General features: G+C 42.3%; 1 protein-coding gene across 1 annotated transcript in view; it reads right to left on the bottom strand.

The window, feature by feature from the left end:
• The window catches only part of CPQ (carboxypeptidase Q), a 162538-nt gene extending 156733 nt beyond the window's left edge, over nucleotides 1-5805 (bottom strand). Inside the window, exon 1 of the mRNA XM_074815439.1 lies at nucleotides 5767-5805. The gene's annotated coding sequence lies outside the window, so the exon portion shown is untranslated. The remainder of the gene's footprint in view (nucleotides 1-5766) is intronic.
• Between the last annotated feature and the right edge of the window lie 6493 nt (nucleotides 5806-12298).

A 12298-nucleotide genomic window follows, 5' to 3' on the forward strand; every position in this document is an offset into this window, starting at 1 on the left:
TGAGATGACTGCTAACAGAAACAACACTTAGCACTGGGAAATACCTTTCCTCTTGGGAAACAGACTTGCAAATGAGTTTTCAGCTCACCCACTGCCAGCTGTAAACACAGAAAGTTAATCATACTATTCTGACCACCTCTTCTTCCAATTAAACAAAAAATTAATCGTCCCAGTCAAAATTTAGATGTGAGGCTGAAGACACCATTGTCACCTGCTATGAGCACAGCAAACTTTTCAGAGATATTCTGACATTCAGCATCAGCCATTCTCTCCAAGTTTCTTCCAGTTTGACCACTCTCTGCTCTCTCTCATCACCAGATTTGCCGGAACAGGCTAAAATCAGACAACTACCAAAAAGCCCTGTATGATCCACTGGTATCAGATGTGCTAGGTTTGGCTGTGGCAGGTCTTTTGAATAATCACGACTGGAGTGTACACCAGATAGCACTGCAAAGCAAAATGTATCTGCTGGCTTGGGCAGCATCACTTGCTGGAAACAAGCACATCTGTCCTCATTTTGTTACTCTCTGAAGGGCAGCCACAGAGATATTTCTGCTCACTACCACCCTTTCTGCAAGTTTTCTCTTCAGCTGTAAGAGGTAAGTCCAAAATGAAGCATAAATCACAGACCTTAGCTGCAGTAGTAATGTATATTAAAATCAGGGTAGGTGTATTTTACCCGCCTATGGACTGGGCAACAGAAGATTTGGTTCAGTTGTGGCTTAAGTCCATCTAGGTCCCAGCTACAGTGGCTCTGCCCTCCAAATTGTCATTCACTTGCACCAGAACCTCATTCATGTGGTCAGGCAGCAAGCTGGTTCTGGGAACCAATGCAGTGAAAAATATTTATTCTTTCTTTGCAGAGATTAATCATGAGCGTTAGCACCAGTAGGCTTCTGCCAAAGAGAAAATGGGGATGTACTACTCGAAGGAAGACTGGACTGTGGCAGTCCCTGCAGCCTGAAGAGCAGACAGCTCTGGTCTTTCCACCAGCTCTGCTACCTAGGTAAGAATCACTGACCAAGGGACAGGCGGGTGGCTGGGGTGGAAATCTCTGCAGCAGCTGCAGGTAAATTTGACAAGGGCAGTAACTCAGAACCTGCACAGAATTTTCCAAGCCTATTCCGGAAACTTTTTTGCTTCTGAAAACCCTCTAGAGATTCCTTGCTCAACAACTATTTCAAGATAACCAAACTGTACAAGTAATTACAATCAAGTTGACTTTGTTTTCTTTTTAGGGTATCTCACAGTGCGTCACTGAGGTAGGAATTGTCTGCTCTGTGTATTTTTTGGCAGCACTGAATACATCACCTGAGATTAGTAATGTACTTTTCTGCCTTATCTAGTTGTCATAAGAGAAAATATTAATAGCCCACTGCAGTATGTGATCAATCTGAAAGAAATTAGTAACTTATAATTCTTTTTGCTTCCAAAGCAATAAAGAATTTCATTAAACTAGAACTCCGAGAAGTGTTTTCACATTCTGCCACGGAAGAGCGCTTGTGTTTTGTATGGGAGAACATGACCATAAAGAGCACTAGAAGGTGAGCCCTGTGATTCAGAACAGTAAAAATCAACAAGATCAGAAACACTAATCTCAAAACCTGTGGGGAGTAGAAGTGGAAACCATTACAGATAAGTCAAATTTATGCGTTGGTCTTCAAATGTTACAGATAAAAAAGTGCATGCTTTCCCAACAGAGTCTATTGGCTCAGATCTCATTTTAAGGCCTCAAAAAAGCACATTTCTTTCTCAAATGTCTATTGGCACATGCATAATATTACATAAGCCCCTTTTGTGGGGCCACTTGAAACACAAAATTACTTTTGACTCACTTGTCTTATGTAAATTTACAGTCAAGTGCCTCCTCTGAAAAAAACTACCACAAAAATTAAAGGCACAGGATAGCAATATACATGATGAAAGTTAGAAAAATTGGAGAAAGGCAGAAAACTCATCTCATTCCCTTTCATACAGTGTTCTAGCAAGAAATACACTACCACTACATTTAAGTAAAACATCAGAAACCATAACTAGCAACTGGAGAAAAAGAAAAAAAAACAAACAACACACATATATTTAAAACCAGAACTGTTTTCTCACATCAGTACTAAAACAGGCCTCACAAGGGTGACAACAATTCTCAGTTGCAAAAGATGCTACATCTGTGGGGTCACAACACAGCTTTGGGCAAATCCTGAGCTGGTGGAAACTGTCACTGTTGCCCTGAATGCAGGATGGTCACTCAGGCAAGTTTAAAATAAATCTTAGTTGTTTATATTTCCTATGAAGTAAGAAATGTCTATGATGGGTGACCTGAGATTAACCTCCTCTCACTATAACATAAAGATCATTGATTTAAAATTTATCTTAGAGAATTGAGATAAATTTGACAGGAATTAGTCTTTTCTAAAACAGCATTAGTGTCTTTTAAAGTCAGGTTTTAAGACCCCAGGTCTTTTACCATGCTTCTGATTGCAATGGGTAGTATAGAGAAACATTTTGCCAAAACAGATAAGTAACTTCTTAGAGATGCATTTTAATCCGTATGTCTGTTCATTAGATACTTCTATCAAATCCCTCTTGGCAGCAAGAGCACCAAAGGGATTTTCACATTTTTCTCTCACCCACTGTGGAGAAAACTCATCAAACGGATCTATGTTAATGAGATTTAAAAGACTCTGAGAAAATATTACTATTATTAATACCTGGATGGAAAAAAAGAATCCAAATGAGCTGGGTGCCTGAATGTTCTTCATTAAAAAAAAAAAAAAAAAACAAAAAAAACCCCCAAAAAACAACAAACCCCGCACCACTGGTCCATTCTGTCTGTCTCAAAAACAGAAATCAAGCCTCTTGTAAGATCAAGGCACCCAAATTATCATTTTAAAAATTACAGGCTAACAAGGTTAACATATTTCTCAAACTGACATACAATTTTTTCTACTGAAAAACTGAAACAAAAGAAGAGTAGAGCATTCTCCACAGATTCTGTCAGAAATACTGACTTAATTGAGTAATTGGCATTTAGATTACAAACCAGAGCTAAAAATTCACTATTGCCATCACAGTGAAAATGTAAGTGACTGGGGGTCAAGTGAAGAAAGAACTTAGATTTATTTCACTACTGTAAGATTATTGAAGACATTTGGTAACAAAAACGTGAAAGATTACTGCAATGCAGTTTTTGACAGATAATATTTCCTGTTGAGACAGAACAGAAAGAACTGTAGAGCTTCAAGATTGTAATCATTTCGTACATTTCTACGCACAAAGTACTTTTTTAAGCAAAATATTTCACCCCTACAGCTGCTATCTCTTAGATGTACTGCCATCCTTCATCTTCATCCTCCCACAACTGGAAAGGAAGGAAGAAATGACAGACAAAGTTTTCAATCTTAAAACAAGAAAGTTTTATACACTATAGCAGCAATAGATAAAAGAATCCCATGTGTATTACGAGTTCTTGCAATTATATCAACAATAAGAGACTGTGTAACTTGCTTCCTTTCCCGATTTGGCATTAAAGACATGCAGGCATTTGCAAAACTGTGTTATAAAACAAATAAGAATTTATATGAGCTTTTACTGACAGATGTCTCCCAACAGGGGTCAATGCCAGGTTGTTCTTCCCCAGCCCAGATTTGCAATCTGTTCTTATCTGATTTAGTATCTTATTGTTCTGCTGTTCAAAAGAATTATATATATTTTAAACACCAAGAAACAAGATTGGGTAAGACAAAGGCTTTGTATGAATCTCTAAAGCTGCAGTGGCTCTGATCCAAGTTTATCTGCACAGACTTCACCTGAAAGACTGAAGTTTTGGTAAAGCAAAACTGACTGCAAGGCACAATTGATAGATGCTACCCAAGATGAAGTAGATATGTCTAAAGAAATGAGCCAAAATTTACAAGGAAAAAAAAGGACATCATAGCTCTCATGGAAATGGCAGGCTTTGTAGGGTTTCTTTGGGGAAAGAAGTGTTTTGAGGTTTTATTCAAAATAATAATCTAACAGAGGGAGCACCAGACAAAACCGGAAGGTGATTTTAAGAAGTGGTAGTAGGTAAGCATGAGAAAGACTTTTCATAAAAGCTTTCATCCTCGCAGAAGAATAACCAGAGCAAAATCAAGGCCAACTTTTGTCACCCTAGCTTAAATCTTATTAATTTCTCAAGCTAAAATAGAGATACATTCTAGACAGACGTAGATGTAAGCAGTTCTTCCATTCCCACACAGGGAATTCGTTCTACAGTCATACCAAGTATTGCTTTATAAGAAGAAACACCCACACGCTTCCTTTTCATCGATAGATTACAAGACTCTTAGAGTCTTTTGATACAAAAGGGCAAGCAGACGTGGAACTATCTCCAGAAACAGTAAAAATTAATCTGATTTTGAACAGAGTGAAAACCAGACAGGCAAAGTTTTGAAAATTAAGGCTTACAAAACAAGAAATCAGGATTTCAGGTGTTGCATGTGTATGGCCCTCTCTGAGCAGGTGCTCTGGGTGCTCGTGCACCACTTAGGAAAGTCAGGTCCCAAAAATTCTGCAGTCTGAAGGAAGAAACAAGTAATCAACAAGCAAACAGAAATCCAGTGCTTGTATTTTGAATTTTCTCTTCAGTAGTTACCAGCGGGCTTGTAACTTGTTAGATGCAACCACTAGATTCAAAAGGCTCCTCTGTATCTAAAGCTTCCTTAGTAAAATCAGATTCAGCTTGCAGAACTTAGTTTTTCATGGTTTTTTATATCTCACTTTTCTCTCCCTCATATATATTTCAGTACTTCTATAAAATATGCATATACATATATATAAAAATTATATATATATAAAAAAATTCCTCTCATATACTTTTCCCTTTTGCATCAATTTGAAAAAAGGCAGTCTTTGAAGAATAAAGTCCTGTCAAAACAAATCTAATGGGTACTAGTTACTAGAATTTCCTCCTCAAGAAGCACTAAACCATCTTACATGCTGGGACCTCTTCATTATGAAGTATGCCGTAACACATACTTAAATATCTAATGCACCCATCTGGTATTTACGGGTTTTATCCATTTGCAGTGGCAGAGCTTTAAGTCAGCGACTGCTGTCAACTCTGCTGGTTTCAGGATCACAGCAGAGCACCATGCTTTGCCAAATGGCGACCGTGCGTCCCACAAGCACGTGCCTGGCAGCCATCTACAACTTAGGGCCGATATTTGGTTTTAAATGAAGAGGAAAGAGAGGGTAAGGGGGCATTTCTTGTCACGCGATGGAGCGTCCATGTCCTTGAAGGGCGACCAAGCTGGTGTCTGTCCCCTCCGGAGAAGGGCGGAGGCCGGGCACACGGTGGGCCCGACGTCCCGCTGCCAGGCCGGGGGGCTCCAGCCCACCGACTCAGGGCAGGGCTGGCCCGGCAGCACCCGCGGCTGCGGCCTAGAGGCCCCACTTCAGGGCGGGGAGGCCCAGCACATGCTGGCAGGGCTTTAGAGCAAGGCCTCGGCAAGAGGAGGAGACGGGGCCGAGCCCTGCTGAGGCGCCGGTGATGGCGGCCTGCGGGTCGCTCTTCGCCCCCAGCCAGGCCCCGGGGCCGGAGCTGGGCCCCCCGCGAGAAGCGCGGCCCCGGGAGAGCGCTGCAGCCCGGCGGAGGGGCGCCGGCAGCCCTGCTCCCGCGGCGGCTGGCAGCCCGGGCGAGCGCTTCCCGCGCGGGGGGCCCCGGCCCGCTGTGAGGAGAGAGAGGAAAAGGAGGAGGATGAAGAGGGGAGCAGAGCAAACACGCACCTTCCCCGTGCGGATCGCGCGGCGGCGGCGCCAGCACGGCCCCCGCCTCCGCCCGCCCGGCTGTGGGGAGGGCGAGGAGGAGCCGCCGCGGGGGCTGGAAGGGGGCGGGCCGCCGCCCGGGCCCGGCTGGTGCCGGTTGCGCCGCGGCCGCCTGAAACCGCGTGGAAGCCGCCCTCAGGGCCCGGGCCCGGCGCTGCGGGCGAGGCCGGGCGTCCCCTCCTTGTCGGCGGGTCGGGCCGTGGCGCCTCGTAGGCCCCTCTGAGGCGAGGCGGGCCCGGCCCGGGGTGCTCCCGCCCGACCCCGGCCTCGGGCAGGAGGCCTAAAGCCTCCCGTCCAAGCACCATCACCAGCCCTTCCCGGGGAGAAACCCCTCCGGTGCGAGGGGCTGCCCGCTCCACGGGATTGCGTTTTTGTAGGGCGGGTGCCTTAGTGCTGCGAGGGCACACAGCAAACGGATGAAGCACGAGGAGGCTTTTCTGCCGCCTGGGACATGGTGGCGGCCTTCTCCCTGCTTCTGCCTGGGTGCTTCAGAGCACAGCAATACCGTGTGGTGCATCGATGGTTTCCAGCTGGCTGAGAGCCATTGCTGCCTTCACGCTGTGGGGAACCAGGGTAGGGCCACCGCTCCTCGCATGGCGGCCTCCTGCACAAGTAACATTGCGCTCATTTAAATAAAGGTGTGTTTATAAAAACACTTAGGTAAATGAGTGCAATTTCTTCTGTAGATAAGATCTTAAAATACAAACATGGGTCTTAATCTGCAAACACTTGAATTGAAGCTCTCAATTGCCTCTATTTAAGTCAACGGGACTACCCAGGTGCTTACTGGTAAGTGTTTTTAGGGTAAAAGCCCTTGGTGCATTCCCAAAAAGCTGCTGTAGCAGGAAGACAGTGAAGAATTTCCCTCTAATATTCAGCACGGTATTCCAATATTCATGAACTTTCTGCCTAAGTGAGAAGACTGTAATACTAATGAGCTTCAAGGGCGTGCACCTTGAGGTGGGAGCTGAAACACGCATTATTATAAGACAATGGCTGTCCCTGCCAACGTAACTCCTCCACCCATTTATTTGAGGTGATTAATTTGTATTTTTTCACTTGTATTTTTCAGTACACAATCTGGATGGTACGTTTTCACAGCTTGACCTGTGTCCACTGCTATACAGATCACGGAGCATGCCAGTGGGATGCAACAATAATGTTCCTCTCAAACTGCCACAGTTCTTGAGAGTCCTGTTCCATTGAGGGTAACCAAGTAACTGTTTAAATAAAAATGTTACACAAGTAAATGGCTGTTAGAGCTCTACCTGTCTACCCGTCTCTTTCCTGTGCATTCTGTATATTCTTTACATATTGTGCCCTGAAAGCTGTAAGTGTCCATCTCCCAAAGAGATTATACACAGTGATTAAATAGTTGTAAATGTGTCCTTGTAAGTCATGCAAGAAAATATTCCATCCTCAAGGTTGGCTGTTGCACCCACAACATCTTGAATTTAACCATCAATGTATGGCTTTCCTTTCTGCTTCCAACAAGAGACAGAACATAGGGTAGGTCTGCATGAACAAGCCCATGTAAAACTGTACTTGCAGTATTTGAATTTAGGATTTTGGTTGCTTCCTGAGAGTGATTCCTTCTCTCTTCATTTGCTCCCTTTACAATTAAATCACTTCCCAAAACTGGTTTCCTATTAATTTTTCCTGAATTAGCTTCCTTTGTTAATCCTTCCACAGCCAAGGGGTCAGAAGGATGAGTCATCCTTTTTTCCCACCATCAAATAGGCAGAAGGATGGAGAAATCTTGGCATGGCTGTCATTAATCCCAGGTCAGAGGGAAAAGAACACACTGCTCATGGCTTCTGGTGTCCTTGCCTGAGAAGCAATAAGTAAGAGCAAGTAAAGAGACATAACAACAAAACCTAGAGCTCCACCCCCCAAGCCTCTTCAGCCAGCAACATGCACAAATCTGTTTATGGGTTTGAAACACATCAATAGCCACTTAGCCTCGGGAAAGGTATTTCCATCACACCCATCTCTTACATTATTTTATCATATTTTGCATTATTCACTAAATGCATACTTTTGTTATCCTTTAGTTTGCAGCTTCAGGACTTTGGGATTGCTGTTCTTCCCTCCTCAGGATTGTAATTGTAAATCAGGGAGAGGCTGGAGCTGAGGAGACCTGTGCTCAGTTTCCCAGACTTTATAAACTGCTATGCTGAGCAAAATCCTAGCCCTGCCATCCAGAAATCAGCTGTGTGATCCATCTTGCATATTTTTGAACTCATTAAGACTCTTCAGGTGCTTGAAGGTCCCCATATGGGTGTATCTTTACAAGATTGCTGTGATTACACTGGTAGGAGCAGTGTCAGAGTCAAGAACTTAATATTCAAGAGAGGGATTGGATATACACGAATGTCAAAAATAATCAGAATTATCTGATTGTAACTTGGTGCTTCAGGGAATAAGCTGGTATCTAACTCCTGGGAAGGGGAATGAAATCTAATGTGAGGACAGATGACACTTCTTACTGCTCAATTTTTTTCACTTTCTATTATACAGTATATGAAGCAACTAGTGGAGTGTGCTCTTAGGCACAGGATACTGCCTGAACGGATCCTGAATCTCTTCTGATATGACAGTGGCTTGGTACCTGCACGAAACAGGGATGATGGATGATGGTATTTTGCTGTGCTTTGTTTTTCCAGTCCATTTAGGCTGCATGGTTTTGGAGCAAGGACTGCTTCGGTGGAGCTCCAAACTATATTGAAGTCTCTAAAATGTGACTGTATTAAAATAAGAAGAAATCACAAGCATATTCACATACTAATTATTATGCAAAGTGGGAAGGGGGAGGAAAGTAAGTACAAGATTCCTTTGAAAAGCTGCCAGCACAGGTCCAAACACAAAAGGTGTTTGAAGTGGGAGCACACTGTATCAGCCTGAGGGAGTTACCAATATACCAGCTACCCTTGTTTAGAAGCATGCTCTCAATTTTCATTTTATGACATATATTTACCAAAGCATTTTCTATTTTTTGACACAGTCTCCCAAAAGTCTCCTCTAGCTCCACATTGTATTTCAGTACCACTAGAAGGTGGTTTCTTCATTTAAAGTTTTTCTTTGTTGCTTTGCACTGTAGGCAGGTAAATATGGACTGCTAATTAATGCACACTTCAGCTTTTATTTCCTCTGCTTTTTCAGTTAAAGCAGCTGAAAAACATTCCTAAGTTTCCAAGAAGCACTGTTTTTCAGTTCTTCCTAGGAAGAAGTGTCCAAGCTTGACCCTGACTTGTATGTCTTTCCACTTATGCAGCCTGGCAGCAAATAAATACATCCCAATAGAATCAGGGAAAAAGGTAGGGACATTGTGAAAGAAAAACATCAAGCACCTCATGGCATATATTCTTCTACACAGTTCTGCTAGCTTTTCTGCTGCTGTGTCAGACTCATTTTTTTTCAGGTATCAAGAGCAGCATCAGCCAAGAGCAGAACATCTGCCAACAGTGGGTTGGTAGGCTGTGCTTGCTTGGGACACATCTTAGCTGGGGCCTGTCCAGGTTTACTGTCAGAAGTCAGCATTAGTTGCCGCTAGTTTCTATGCATTCTCATACTAAGCTGATGTAAGCCAGCAATATGCAGCCTCTCCTGCTGAAGTGAAATCTCTCTGAACAACACAAGCCAACATACAGCTACTAGCAAAATGCCACTGTATGCATGCTCCAAGAACACAAGCGATGTTGGCAGCTGCAAGCCCTGGGTCCTTACCCAGTGTGCAGCAGCCCTTCTGCTGTTACAGCGAGGGCATGCGGCATCTCAAAAAAGCAGTGATGAACACACATGCTTCAGGGACATAAAAGTGTCAGCAACTCATGACCCCACAAAAGTTCTGGCAGCAAAACTTACTAGTAAGACATAGTCTGGCAGTGTAATTTCTCCTGCAGATTGCTACAAGTTTACTTACAGGGGCAATGGCTTTGCCATGACACAGAAAGGTTTTTGTTAAGCATCGGTGGAAAGCGTTCCCACATGAATCTCCTTATAAACCAACTTGTGCTGCCATGGGTAGAGAGCAGAGCATGGGCACCTGATATAAAACCAGAGGAGCAAGGAGCCCTCTCTGTGCATTCCTATGGATCGCCAGTACTCAGGTAGCAATTGGTCCAGCACTATACATGAGCCTTACTCCACTCCTGTGTTTACAAAGCAAAGGCATTTGGATGCCTAACATCAATTATCATATATTTGCATTAAAAATACATTAAATACTGCTCGAAATAACTTTCGTTACGATATAGGATTTAAATTATAAATAGTTTTTCTCAGCAACTCTCTCCACCACAGCTATGTACCTTTATTCATCTCAATATTTTTGTGAAAATAAAATCCAGGTTCAACTTACTTAAAATCCGGGTTCAATTTATTCAACACATATTTCTCCCAAACAAATTTAAATCCATAGATACTTTTAAAAATGTAGATAAAACACATCTTTTATTTCTGGATATATAGACTTAGAGTAAAGGGAACCCTGCTGTGTACCAAAGCAGCCTTTTTTCATGACACTTCTACTGTAATGGTGAGTTCCAAATTCAAAGGACATCCAGTGCAACCCCACCGCCCTGCATGAAAACACAGTTACTCCCTGGTCACAGCTTGGGCTTGGGTTGAACACGTTACAGACGGTCTTCATACAGGATGAGAGAGCAAAATATCTGAGACAGATGGGAGGTTGAGCAGGAGTGTGACTTCTCTGGGTAATGATGGTTCAGCCAGACATTGTACTGGGAAGGAGAGCGTTCTTGGAGTGGCAGAACTGAGTGCCAAAATAGCTTGTTACCATCTGAATAGGCCCAACAGTGAGAAGTGTTTTATTTTGTGATGGGTTTTGAATGCAAACAGACAGAACTCCTCACTCAATGTGTGGATGCATGCTTTGAGACCCAGCTTCACCAATATTTCATTCTAGATTTAACTACAAGACTCTGAACAGGCTGCTCAAGTCAAGAGGCGATAATATAGCACTAATCATTTAAACTTCAAAAAAATGTAATTCTGCAAGAGAGTCAATGTGTTACTATCAAAACTAACTGAAGTTTTGGAGTCCTCTTCTGATCCTCTATGGTATATTTAGAAGATGGCATGATTCTTACTCAAATGTGCCATCTGTCTGATCACAGAAAGCTTTGATACACATGCTGAAAAGTGAAAAAATTATATACTAAGAGCTTGTGTAAAAGAATATATTGCTTATTTAAGGACAGGTACAATATTTCTTAGAATCTAAGAGGGCCAGAGCTGAACAAGTCTATGGAGTTTCAGAATCTGCATTAAAAGCCCCATCAGGAAAGGCTGAAGTAAAATTCCACTTAGCTTTTAGAGGCTGAATGTGTGTTATAAAAAGCACAGAATGGCAGAGAAAACCTGATGATTTCTACTGCCAGAGCTGTTACAAAAATCAAACCATGAATTGGGAGAAGTCACATGGCTGAGCACCTGTAACCAGTTTTTGAGATGATAAAAGAAAACTTTAGACTCTTTGACAGCTCTTCTGTAGATATAAAATTATATTTTTTTTATTTTCAGGCCTTTTTTTATGAAACCACTTAGAAGCTGAAAAAGCAGGAAAGCTTGTACTGTTCCAACCTATGGGAAAAAAGAGGAAAGATTGAGACCTATTGGTTTTCAAATCTTAACAGACATTGTGATTGGAATTACTCAATTCAATTCAATAACTAGCAAAAATGCTTTTGCCTAATAAATGTTACTTCCAATAATTACACATGCTTTAAGGTAAAAATGTTTTTGCTAATCTTTGTTCTGATGTGCCTAATATATTTTGCTTCATAAGAAGTGCTAATCTTATGCATTCTTAATGAAATCTCAATTTCCATTGAAAAGCAAGTTGAAACAAATAAAAGCTATAAACTGAATCAGCTGGTAAATAAATATTTATTTACCACTTTTAACATAACAGAATGGAAAAACTAGAATATAAAAATAGAACTTAAGCTTTGTAACGGCACAAATATGTAAATAGTGTGTGCTCCTGCAGAGCAAAAAGAAGTACAAAATTTACCATAAAGATTAAACTAAATTACAAATTGTCTTGTTTACTAGCCAATGAAAACCAATTTTCTTTAGGAAAATACCTGAGCACATGCAAAACAAGGTGAAAGCTGATGATTTAAAGAAAGAGTTCTTTCTGCTGCTTTGATTGTAGTCAATAATTTAAGCTGACTGTGATTCTCAGGAAAGGTTTTCCTACGGGATGAAGCTCAGATGATGATTTACTAGAACTGTTCCTGAAGCCTTGTCTCACCAGCATGAAGGTGGCAGAGCTGCTAGCCTGGCAGTGAGGCACCGGGTCAAGGCAGGGTCCTTCATTGAAGCTTTTCAGTCTGAGCAGGAGTTAAGCTGTGCCCTCAGCCATCTGAGACTTGGCCCCAGAAGCTGTTCCTTCCCAAGAAGAGGTTTTTCCCGAAGTCAGCATTAACTCAGCTGGCACTGTGAGCTGGTCCAGAAGGAAGCACAT

The sequence above is a fragment of the Strix aluco genome, chromosome 1 (assembly GCF_031877795.1).
Source record: "Strix aluco isolate bStrAlu1 chromosome 1, bStrAlu1.hap1, whole genome shotgun sequence".
Lineage (NCBI taxonomy): Eukaryota > Metazoa > Chordata > Aves > Strigiformes > Strigidae > Strix > Strix aluco.